This window comes from Callorhinchus milii, unplaced genomic scaffold (assembly GCF_018977255.1).
Source record: "Callorhinchus milii isolate IMCB2004 unplaced genomic scaffold, IMCB_Cmil_1.0 Scaffold766, whole genome shotgun sequence".
Classification (NCBI taxonomy): domain Eukaryota; kingdom Metazoa; phylum Chordata; class Chondrichthyes; order Chimaeriformes; family Callorhinchidae; genus Callorhinchus; species Callorhinchus milii.
The window spans coordinates 29284-38404 of record NW_024705507.1 but is presented as its reverse complement, the minus strand read 5'-3'; positions in this window follow the sequence as shown (position 1 = coordinate 38404).

Here is a 9121-nt window from a genome sequence, read left to right as displayed (position 1 = left end):
ACTTCTGATGCCTGTTCATGGTTGATGAGTGTGCAAATGCCTTCCCACACACAGGCACAGGAATGGCTTCTCGCCCGTGTGTGTTCTCTGATGAGTTTGAAGATTGATGACTGTGCAAATGTCTTCCCACACACAGGGCACAGGAATGGCTTCTCGCCCGTGTGTTTCTCTATGACTTGAAGAGTTGATGAGTGTGCAAATGCCTTCCCACACACAGGCACAGGAATGGCTTCTCGCCCGTGTGTGTTCTCTGATGACTCTGAAGAGTGATGATGTGCAAATGCCTTCCCACACACAGGCACAGGAATGGCTTCTCGCCCGTGTGTGTTCTCTGATGACTCTGAAGAGTTGATGAGTGTGCAAATGTCTTCCCACACACAGGGCACAGGAATGGCTTCTCGCCCGTGTGTGTTCTCTGATGACTTGAAGATTGATGAGTGCAAATGCTTCCCACACACAGGCACAGGAATGGCTTCTCGCCCGTGTGTGTTCTCTGGTGTCTCTGAAGATCTGATGGCCATGAAAGGACTTCCCACACACAGAGCAATTGAATGGCTTCTTGCCTCCGTGTGCGTGGGCTGTGGAGAGCGTCTCTGCTCCATGTGAGCGTAGTAACAGCAGCGGTGTTATCGAGTCAAAAGTACGCTATCGGCCGCAAGGATATTTAGCGTCGAGTTTGGATTTTGTAACTGCTAAAACAAGAACGACACTCGCGTCTAACCGAGACGCAAAAAAATCCCGTAAATTTGACGACGAAAACGTTTAAGAGTTTATCCGCGAAAATAGACACTTACTTGGAGATTCACGCTATATATCGGTGTCTGAAACCCGTCTGAAGATGTCGCCACGAACTCTCCCGACGCAAAGTCGCCTAACTGTCGACACATCAATTGTGCTCGCCAGGCTGCGTTGTCTCGCGGTTGAAGGCGATCAGCAGAGCGACGAGTCGAGCGTCCAACCTCATCAAGTTCCCTCTCGAAATGGCATTGAGCTCTGATTCTGAGCCGCCTTATAACTCCCCCCCCTAGGATCCAATCCTTTGTCTTTCAGGATATTTGCATTCGATTGTAAATTTTGGAAGGCACAATCCGCATGTCTATTAGCATACCGAAGGGTAATGTGCCCATTGTGCTTCATGCATGAATATGTAAGTGCATCTCAGTGTGTAACTGTGCGCTTATTTTGAATAAATGGAAAAACTTTGTCCTCGATTAAAGTGAATGCAGAGAAATTAGCATGTAACTTTAGAAAAGGATGAGAGCGGCCTTCTCGACGAGGGAGTGAAACCAAATAGGTAATATTCTTTTACAGCGTTACAATGGATAGGTTGTAGTTCATAGGTTATAATATTATGTTCACTATGATAGAGCTTAAGATGTGAGAGTCTACAATATCAGAGTTGATCAAATGCGACGATCAAGGGCGTCAATCGGGTGAGTTTGATCAGAGGCTTTAATCAAAGGCGTCATCCCATCACGTAACACCACCTCCCTGCGTTTATTGCAGCAACAGAAACAACTACAGCAGCAACAACAGCAGCAGCGACAACAACAGCAGCAACATCACATTTCGAGGGCAACGCAGCTACTTCCGATTCTGCTGCCCAGCTGTTTGTAGTCGGCACCTGCTCTCGCACGACCCTACACGTCTTGGAAATGATTGCGATGATCATGTCTGAGCTGAGAATTAGGTCACTCAGATTGCTTTGTTTAACCATAACTTTAGGTAGGTTAGTGTCATCGGGCTGTGTGACTACTACTCATGAATGAAATCACACTCCTGTATGACCGACATTGTATTAATTTTGGTTGATCGAGTAGAACAAGTCACATGACATGTCAGACGAGTTATTATCAACAATAGTGTCCTTATATATGATACTAAAATAAATGTTAACACTGGATTAAACGTGCACCTCTTAACCCCGCCCTCGCATTTACGACTAACGATTTGCATTTGCACATAACATACATTCAAGCCCATTAAAATGCTAATACGACCATATTGTTATTCTGAAATTTGAATGCAAGTCTTGCCCTGTACCCCCCACCCCACGGTTCACATATCCGACCCCCGATTGAACAGATAATTTACATACACATCTGTATGTCCCCCAAGTTGCTCCGCCCATGGCGGGGTCAGGTAGAGGTCATAGAGGTGGGTGATGTAAAGACAGTGCATCAACTAAGGGACAAGTGGTGACAACAAGATAGAGAGAGTTCGAGAAGGGAAGGCGAGACCAAGTGTGGGCGGAGGTTCACGCCGAGAATGAGAGAGGGGGAGGAACGAGGTTTGGGGCTGTGTTGGCTGGTTGCTGTCTCGTCGTCGTCGTTGCTATATCGTGACGCCTGGGGTCTGAAACCGCGTTAAAGGCTAAATAAAAGAACCCTCTGCAGTCTGAGTCCGGAGTCATTACAATTACAATGATTAATAATCTCACGGGCTTATATTGAGTTTGTGCGTTTATTGAAACATATGCAGATATTGTATTGGATGTCATTGATATGGAACATTTATCTAGCAGTTACCTTTCTGATTTTCCTGATTCTAATATGAGCATAGTGCGATTGTAATAGTTGTACTGGAATTCTAATCATGCTTATCCAAAGTCACATTAGCCACTCCCGATGCGCATTTACAAAATATACATTCGAGCACAGTGTTATTCTATTAATTTCCATGCGATTTTACCCCTGCACCACCGCCCCCCCCCCCGAATTCGCATATCCGACCTCCGTTCGCTTGCACGTACATTACACATGCATATGAGCAGAGTTAGATTGTAATACGACCACAGTGAGATTCAAATACTTCTCATGATATTTTAATACCGTACCTCCGTTTGTGGTGTAATACATTATAAAACCAGTTTATAGTCATGAGTGTTATCGTGTTACATATGTAAGTGCATCTCAGTGTGTAATTGCGCGCTTATTTTGAATAAATGGGATTATCGCTGAAAAAACACGTTTCCCATGCCCTCCATTGTCCTCGATTTAAAGTGAATGCAGCCCCGTGGCGTTGACCAAAAACTACCAGCTTCTGGAGTGAACGCATACAGACGCGTAGTGACCACACTTGCAATACAGACAAACAGCGAGACATGATTTTGGCCAGCCACCACCTCGTTTGCCCAGCGACTTTAATAGCTGCTCTCAAACAACACTATCACCAATGTGGTTTATGGGCTAGGCTGTTAAGCGGACAATCAGTCTTTTGGGCAAGGCGTATGGGAAAATACACACCTCTGTTATCCCATAAACACAATACACAGCATCGGTAAGGCTGCCTTGTTGGGGAGATGTAGTTTGGGTAAGGCGCTGTCACTGGAGTTAGGCGATGTGACTGGGTTATCACACGGATTCCGAAAAGCAGCTTAGACGATACGATCCACTGCGCTCCATCTCCCCACATGAACGACGACATTCTGAGTTTAAAAAAGTGGAATATATATTTGTAAATACGTTTTTTAAATTAATGTGTATTGTATCTATGTTACAATGTGTGATTGTTATACTCTTTATTTGTGTATACTGTATATACTTATATGGCTATTCGATTCCATTGATACGACACATTCATCCAACAGTGGAAAGTGTGATTCTAATACGACGAGTGGGATTCGAATAATTGTAATTCGATTCTAATCCTGCATATCCTACCCCGGTTGGCATATTAACTTACCATACGTACAACCACAGTGTGATTCTAATTAGCTCAGTGCGATTCTAATGATTAGTATGCGATTATAATCCCACACCTCCAATTATGTGGTTCTGCACTATAACAGTTAATCGTATTTTCAAGCGTAACAATGGATAGGTTGTAGTTCATAGGTTATAATATTATATTTCACTATGTTAGAGTTTAACATGTGAGAGTTTACAATGTCAGAGTTGATCAAGAGCGTCAATCTTGATCGACGCAGAAGCAAATACAGCAGCAGCAACATCACATTTCGAGGGCGACGCAGCTACTTCTGATTCTGCTGCTTCCGCTGCTCAGATATTTGTTGCCAGGCCCTGCTCTCGCGGGACCCCACACGTCTTTGGAAATGATTGAGATGATGATGTCTGAGCTGATAATTAATTTAATAAAGAGTACTTTGTTTGTGTGTAGGTCTGTGTCATCGGGGATCAGCGAACACTGCTTATGAATGAACTCGCACACCTTTATGACCGACATTGTACTAATTTTGGTTGATCGAGACGAACAAGGCACGTGCCATGTCCAGACGAATTGATATTAACAATATTGTCCTTAAATATAATGCTAACACTGGATTAACGTTAACACTGGATTAAACATGCACATTTTAAACCCTGCCTAGCATTTATGACTAACGATTCGCATTTGCACATAACATATATTCAAGCACAGTAAAATGCGCATACGAACATATTGTTACTAGAATAATTTTAATGCGATTCTAACCCTGCAAACCCCCACAGTTCGCATATCCGTCCCCCGATTCGATTGAACCTACACTTTACATACATATGAGCGATTAGAATGCTTCTAATGACATTCTCATACCGTAACTCCGTTTATGGTGGAATCTATTATAAAAAAAAATTAAAGTCGTTGAATGTTTAGTGTTATTGTTCATAGTGTTATCAGTTTACATGTTATAGAGTACAGGTGATCCCCCGTATACTTCGGGTTTCGGGACCAGAACGTTGTGAAACGATTTACAACGAGGAACTTTCCCTGCTAGAGCGCAAGCCGCTAATGAAAAGAACACGGGGCGGCGGGAACACGTGCTTCCATGGGCGGTCGTAGACAGGTTGTATTGCCCAAAGGTGACACCGGGTACGTCCACCAAGTTGCTCCGCCCACGGCGGCGACAGGTAGAAGTCATAGAGGTGAAATGGCCGCAGTGTGTACGCATGTAGATAGGGCGTCGCCGTTGGTTCGTCCACCCATCGCGCCTCAAGACTTATGTCCGTCCCCACCCAGACAGCTCATCCCCATGTCCTGTACAGCCCAAGTCTGGTGTGTCCAACGTGGTGGGGCGCTCGGAAACGGAAACCGTACTCCAAATGAAATGTGTTGTGCTCCCCACAGTTTCCGAGCCCCTGAGGCCCGGGGTGCCTCAGGATCTGCCACGTGTGAGGGATCGGTGCCAGGAGCCTGGTCATATTCATCAAAAGAAGCCAGGGACCCGCATAACCCTTCAACGCTGTGGTGCGAACCGTTGACGCCCGGAAAGGCACAAGATTCCATGATGGGCGAGGGACTGGCGTCGAGAACCCGGTCAAAATGCTCAAGGTTGTGTTAGTAGGCTCCTCGCCCAACCCATGAACGATGGAAGGGTTCCCTTTCACAATGTGGAAGCGTTTGATATTTATTGTTGTGGTTATTGTGTTGGTTTGTTGATGTTGTCGAGTGAGTGTGGTCACACCGCTTACCCCTTGCAGTTGCCCGTTAAGATTGTGATTGTTGGGCGTCGGGGAATTTTGCTACAGCTGCTGCCCTGATGCACTTGGCTTCTAAAACATATTGCTGATGTAAGACAGTGCATCTACTAAGGGACAAGCGGTGACAATAGGCTATAAAGAGTGAAAGAAGAGAAGGTGGGACAAAGGGTGGTGGTAGATTCACACCGAGAATAAGAGAGGGGGAGGAACGAGGTCCGGGGCTGTTTTGGTGGAATATCGGGTCGTGGCTTGTTGCTGTCTCGTCGTTGTCGTTGCTATATCGTGATTCCGGTGTCGTAAGCAGTGTTACAGGCTAAATAATATAACCCTCTACAGTCTACAGAGTCTGGAGTCATTACAATTGTAACGATTCATAATCGCACGAGCTCAGTAGTTTGTTCAATTATTTATACATTTCCATACTTGTGTATTGCTATTCGATGCCATTGAGATAGAACATTCATGAATCAGTGGGCAACTTGATTCTAATACGATGATGGTGTGATTCTAATAATTTTATGCGATTCTAAACCTGGCACCTCGCAGGCCACATTTTGGTCTTCTGATGCGTATTTTCATATAACGTAGATTTGAGCACAGTGTAATTCTGGTGCGACAAAAAACGTAATCAGATCCTGATCCTGCACCTTCCGTTTCACAGATCCCACCCTTGGTTCGCACGTCCATATTACATACATACATATTACATACATACATGTACATACATACATATTACATGCATACATATTACATACATACATATTACATACATACATATTACATACATATTACATGCAGACATGTTACATACATACATATTACATACAGACATATTACATACAGATATGTTACGTAAATACATGTAACGTACTTACGAGCATAGTGTGATTCTAAGAGGACTACGGAGTATTCTAATAATTCGAATGCGATTCCAATATCACACTTCAATGTATGGTGTTCCAATCTATAACACTAGCTTATAATGCAATTTTTTGCATTATAATGTAGAGCTCATAGGCTTTATTGTTAGAGTTCACAACATTAGATTTTACTATAAAAGTAGATTACAGTGTTATTGTTATAGGGTTACAATGTACAGCTATAACAGTTATATTGTTAGAGTTTATAATGTGAGTTTTTGGCCGTGCCCTGTCCTCGTGGGACCCCACACGCATTTGTAAATAATTGCAATGACCATGATTGGGCTGAGATTTGAGCGACTAATGTTTACTTTGTTTCAACAAAACTGAGTGCAGGTTAGTGCCATCTGGGCTTAGCGAATACTACTCATGAATGAACTCATACTCCTTTATGAAAGACATTGTAATCTTGCCTTTTCTTGACGAATTGTTATCTTCAATAGGAGATGTAGTTTGGGTAAGGCGCTGTGACTGGAGTTAAACATTCGCTGCTTGGCCCCGTCGACAGCAGCGGAGACGATCCGATCCACCGCGCTCCATCTCCCCACAAGGTCCACGAAATTCTCGTTTTTTTAAATGAACGTATGTTTTTCAAATCATATGAAATGTAATTATGTTATAATATGTGATTGTTATACACTTTATATGTTTACATACCGTATATAGCCATTCGATTAAATTAACATGACATTCATCCAACAGTGGACAGTTTGATTCTAATACGACTACAGTGGGATTTTAATAATTGTAATGAGATTCAAATCTTGCATATCCTACCCCCGGTTCGCATTCACTTAACATGCATATGGCCACAGTGTGATTCTAACATTATCACAGTGCGATTATAATTATTATTATGCGATTATAATCACGAACCTCCATTTATGTTGCTCAAAACTAATAATACCGTACCTCTGTTTTTGGTGTTATAAATGATGAAACTAGTTAATAGATTATTGTATTTTAATATTTTTGTTATCGTTGATAGTGTTACAGTTCACATGTCATACTTGATGATTAGGGACCGTAACGTTGCGAATAGATTTATAATGGGGACCTTTCCCCTCCAGGGACACATGTTAATGGAGAGACAGCCAAGATGCTGCCGGTTAAGGGCAGATTTGTGTGACGAAGATCCTCCACCTGAAACTCGCTTAAAACACGTTTTTGCTATGAACATTGTAAAATAAATAAACGGACAAACATTTGTTAAAATACGTTTTTATTCATCTGCAATAATTTTTACGTTAAAACTCCAACCGAATGTATTATGTCCTATGTTCAAACAGTTACAGTACAATGCAAACCATATCCGTTCCAGGAATACCAAAGCGTTAAAGTATCATTCCCATGATTTCCTTATTAGTTCACCACGTTTGTTCACTGTGCGTCTATGTTGAAGTCAAGGCCATATATCCAACGAACGCGTCATCAATGTACATCCTAAAGTCGATTATTACCAACCAAAAAAACTATATACTTGAAAAAAAACCGTTTAAAATGTTGAGTAAAGATTTAACTACAGATGCATTCCAACTTTAGCTCAACATAAACACTACAATATTGTCCGGAATTGAACCATCTAACAACCACTGCTCATCACACCACTTCGCAAGTAATCCGATAACATTACAAACCACCACTTGCACGTCATTAAACTCTCAAAAAAACTGTAAAACTAAATGGTCAAAATTACACACAAAAGTACTCGATACGGCTTAATAGGTATAACCGCATGCAACATTATATTTCAGTCACCCCTGACTCTCGGTTTGATCCTCGAGCCACTCCATTACATCCAGCCATCTCTCGGGATCCAACTGCATGGGATCGAAGGTGGAAATTTCTTCAGGACTCATTGCAGCACCTTGAATTTCAGCTTTTGATTTCAGTTTCCTATCATTGTGGACCTTCTGATGCCTGTTCCTGGTTGATGACTGTGCAAATGTCTTCCCACACACAGAGCACAGGAATGGCTTCTCGCCCGTGTGTGTTCTCTGATGATCTTGAAGAGTTGATGAGTGTGCAAATGCCTTCCCACACACAGGGCACAGGAATGGCTTCTCGCCCGTGTGTGTTCTCTGATGAGTTTGAAGAGTTGTCGATTGTGCAAATGTCTTCCCACACACAGGGCACAGGAATGGCTTCTCGCCCGTGTGTGTTCTCTGGTGTCTCTGAAGATGTGATGGCCATGAAAAGGACTTCCCACACACAGAGCAATTGAATGGCTTCTTGCTCCGTGTGCGTGGGGCTGTGGAGAGCGTCTCTGCTCCATGTACGCTATCGGCCGCAAGGATGTTTAGCGTTGAGTTTTGGATTTTGTTAACTGCTAAAACAAGAACGACACTCGCGTCTAACCGAGACGCAAAAAAATCCCCTAATTTGACGACGAACACGTTTAAGAATCTTTAAAGCTACTCAGATGGCGTATTACTGGAGTTCTCGATACAAGTGCCGTTTCCGTCCGTGGAATAGCGTGGCCAGAGATCTGTTTCTCCAGCTACGAAGACATCATATACTCTACTGGGGAGTACATGAGCCTCAATACGCCATCCGTTACCATCCTTATCTTCGGCATTCCCTCATTAACGTTTTGAATCACTGACCGGTGGCGGATCGAAACCTAATCTACTTTAGCCCTCTGTAAATCATAAGACGAGACGCGCATTCTGCCACATAGGTCTGTCTAAAATTATAGACAGGACATTTATGGGTCACAGGGGCACAAAGATATATACCCCAAAACGAACAAATAAAATGGCCGAGTCGAGTTTAGCTGAC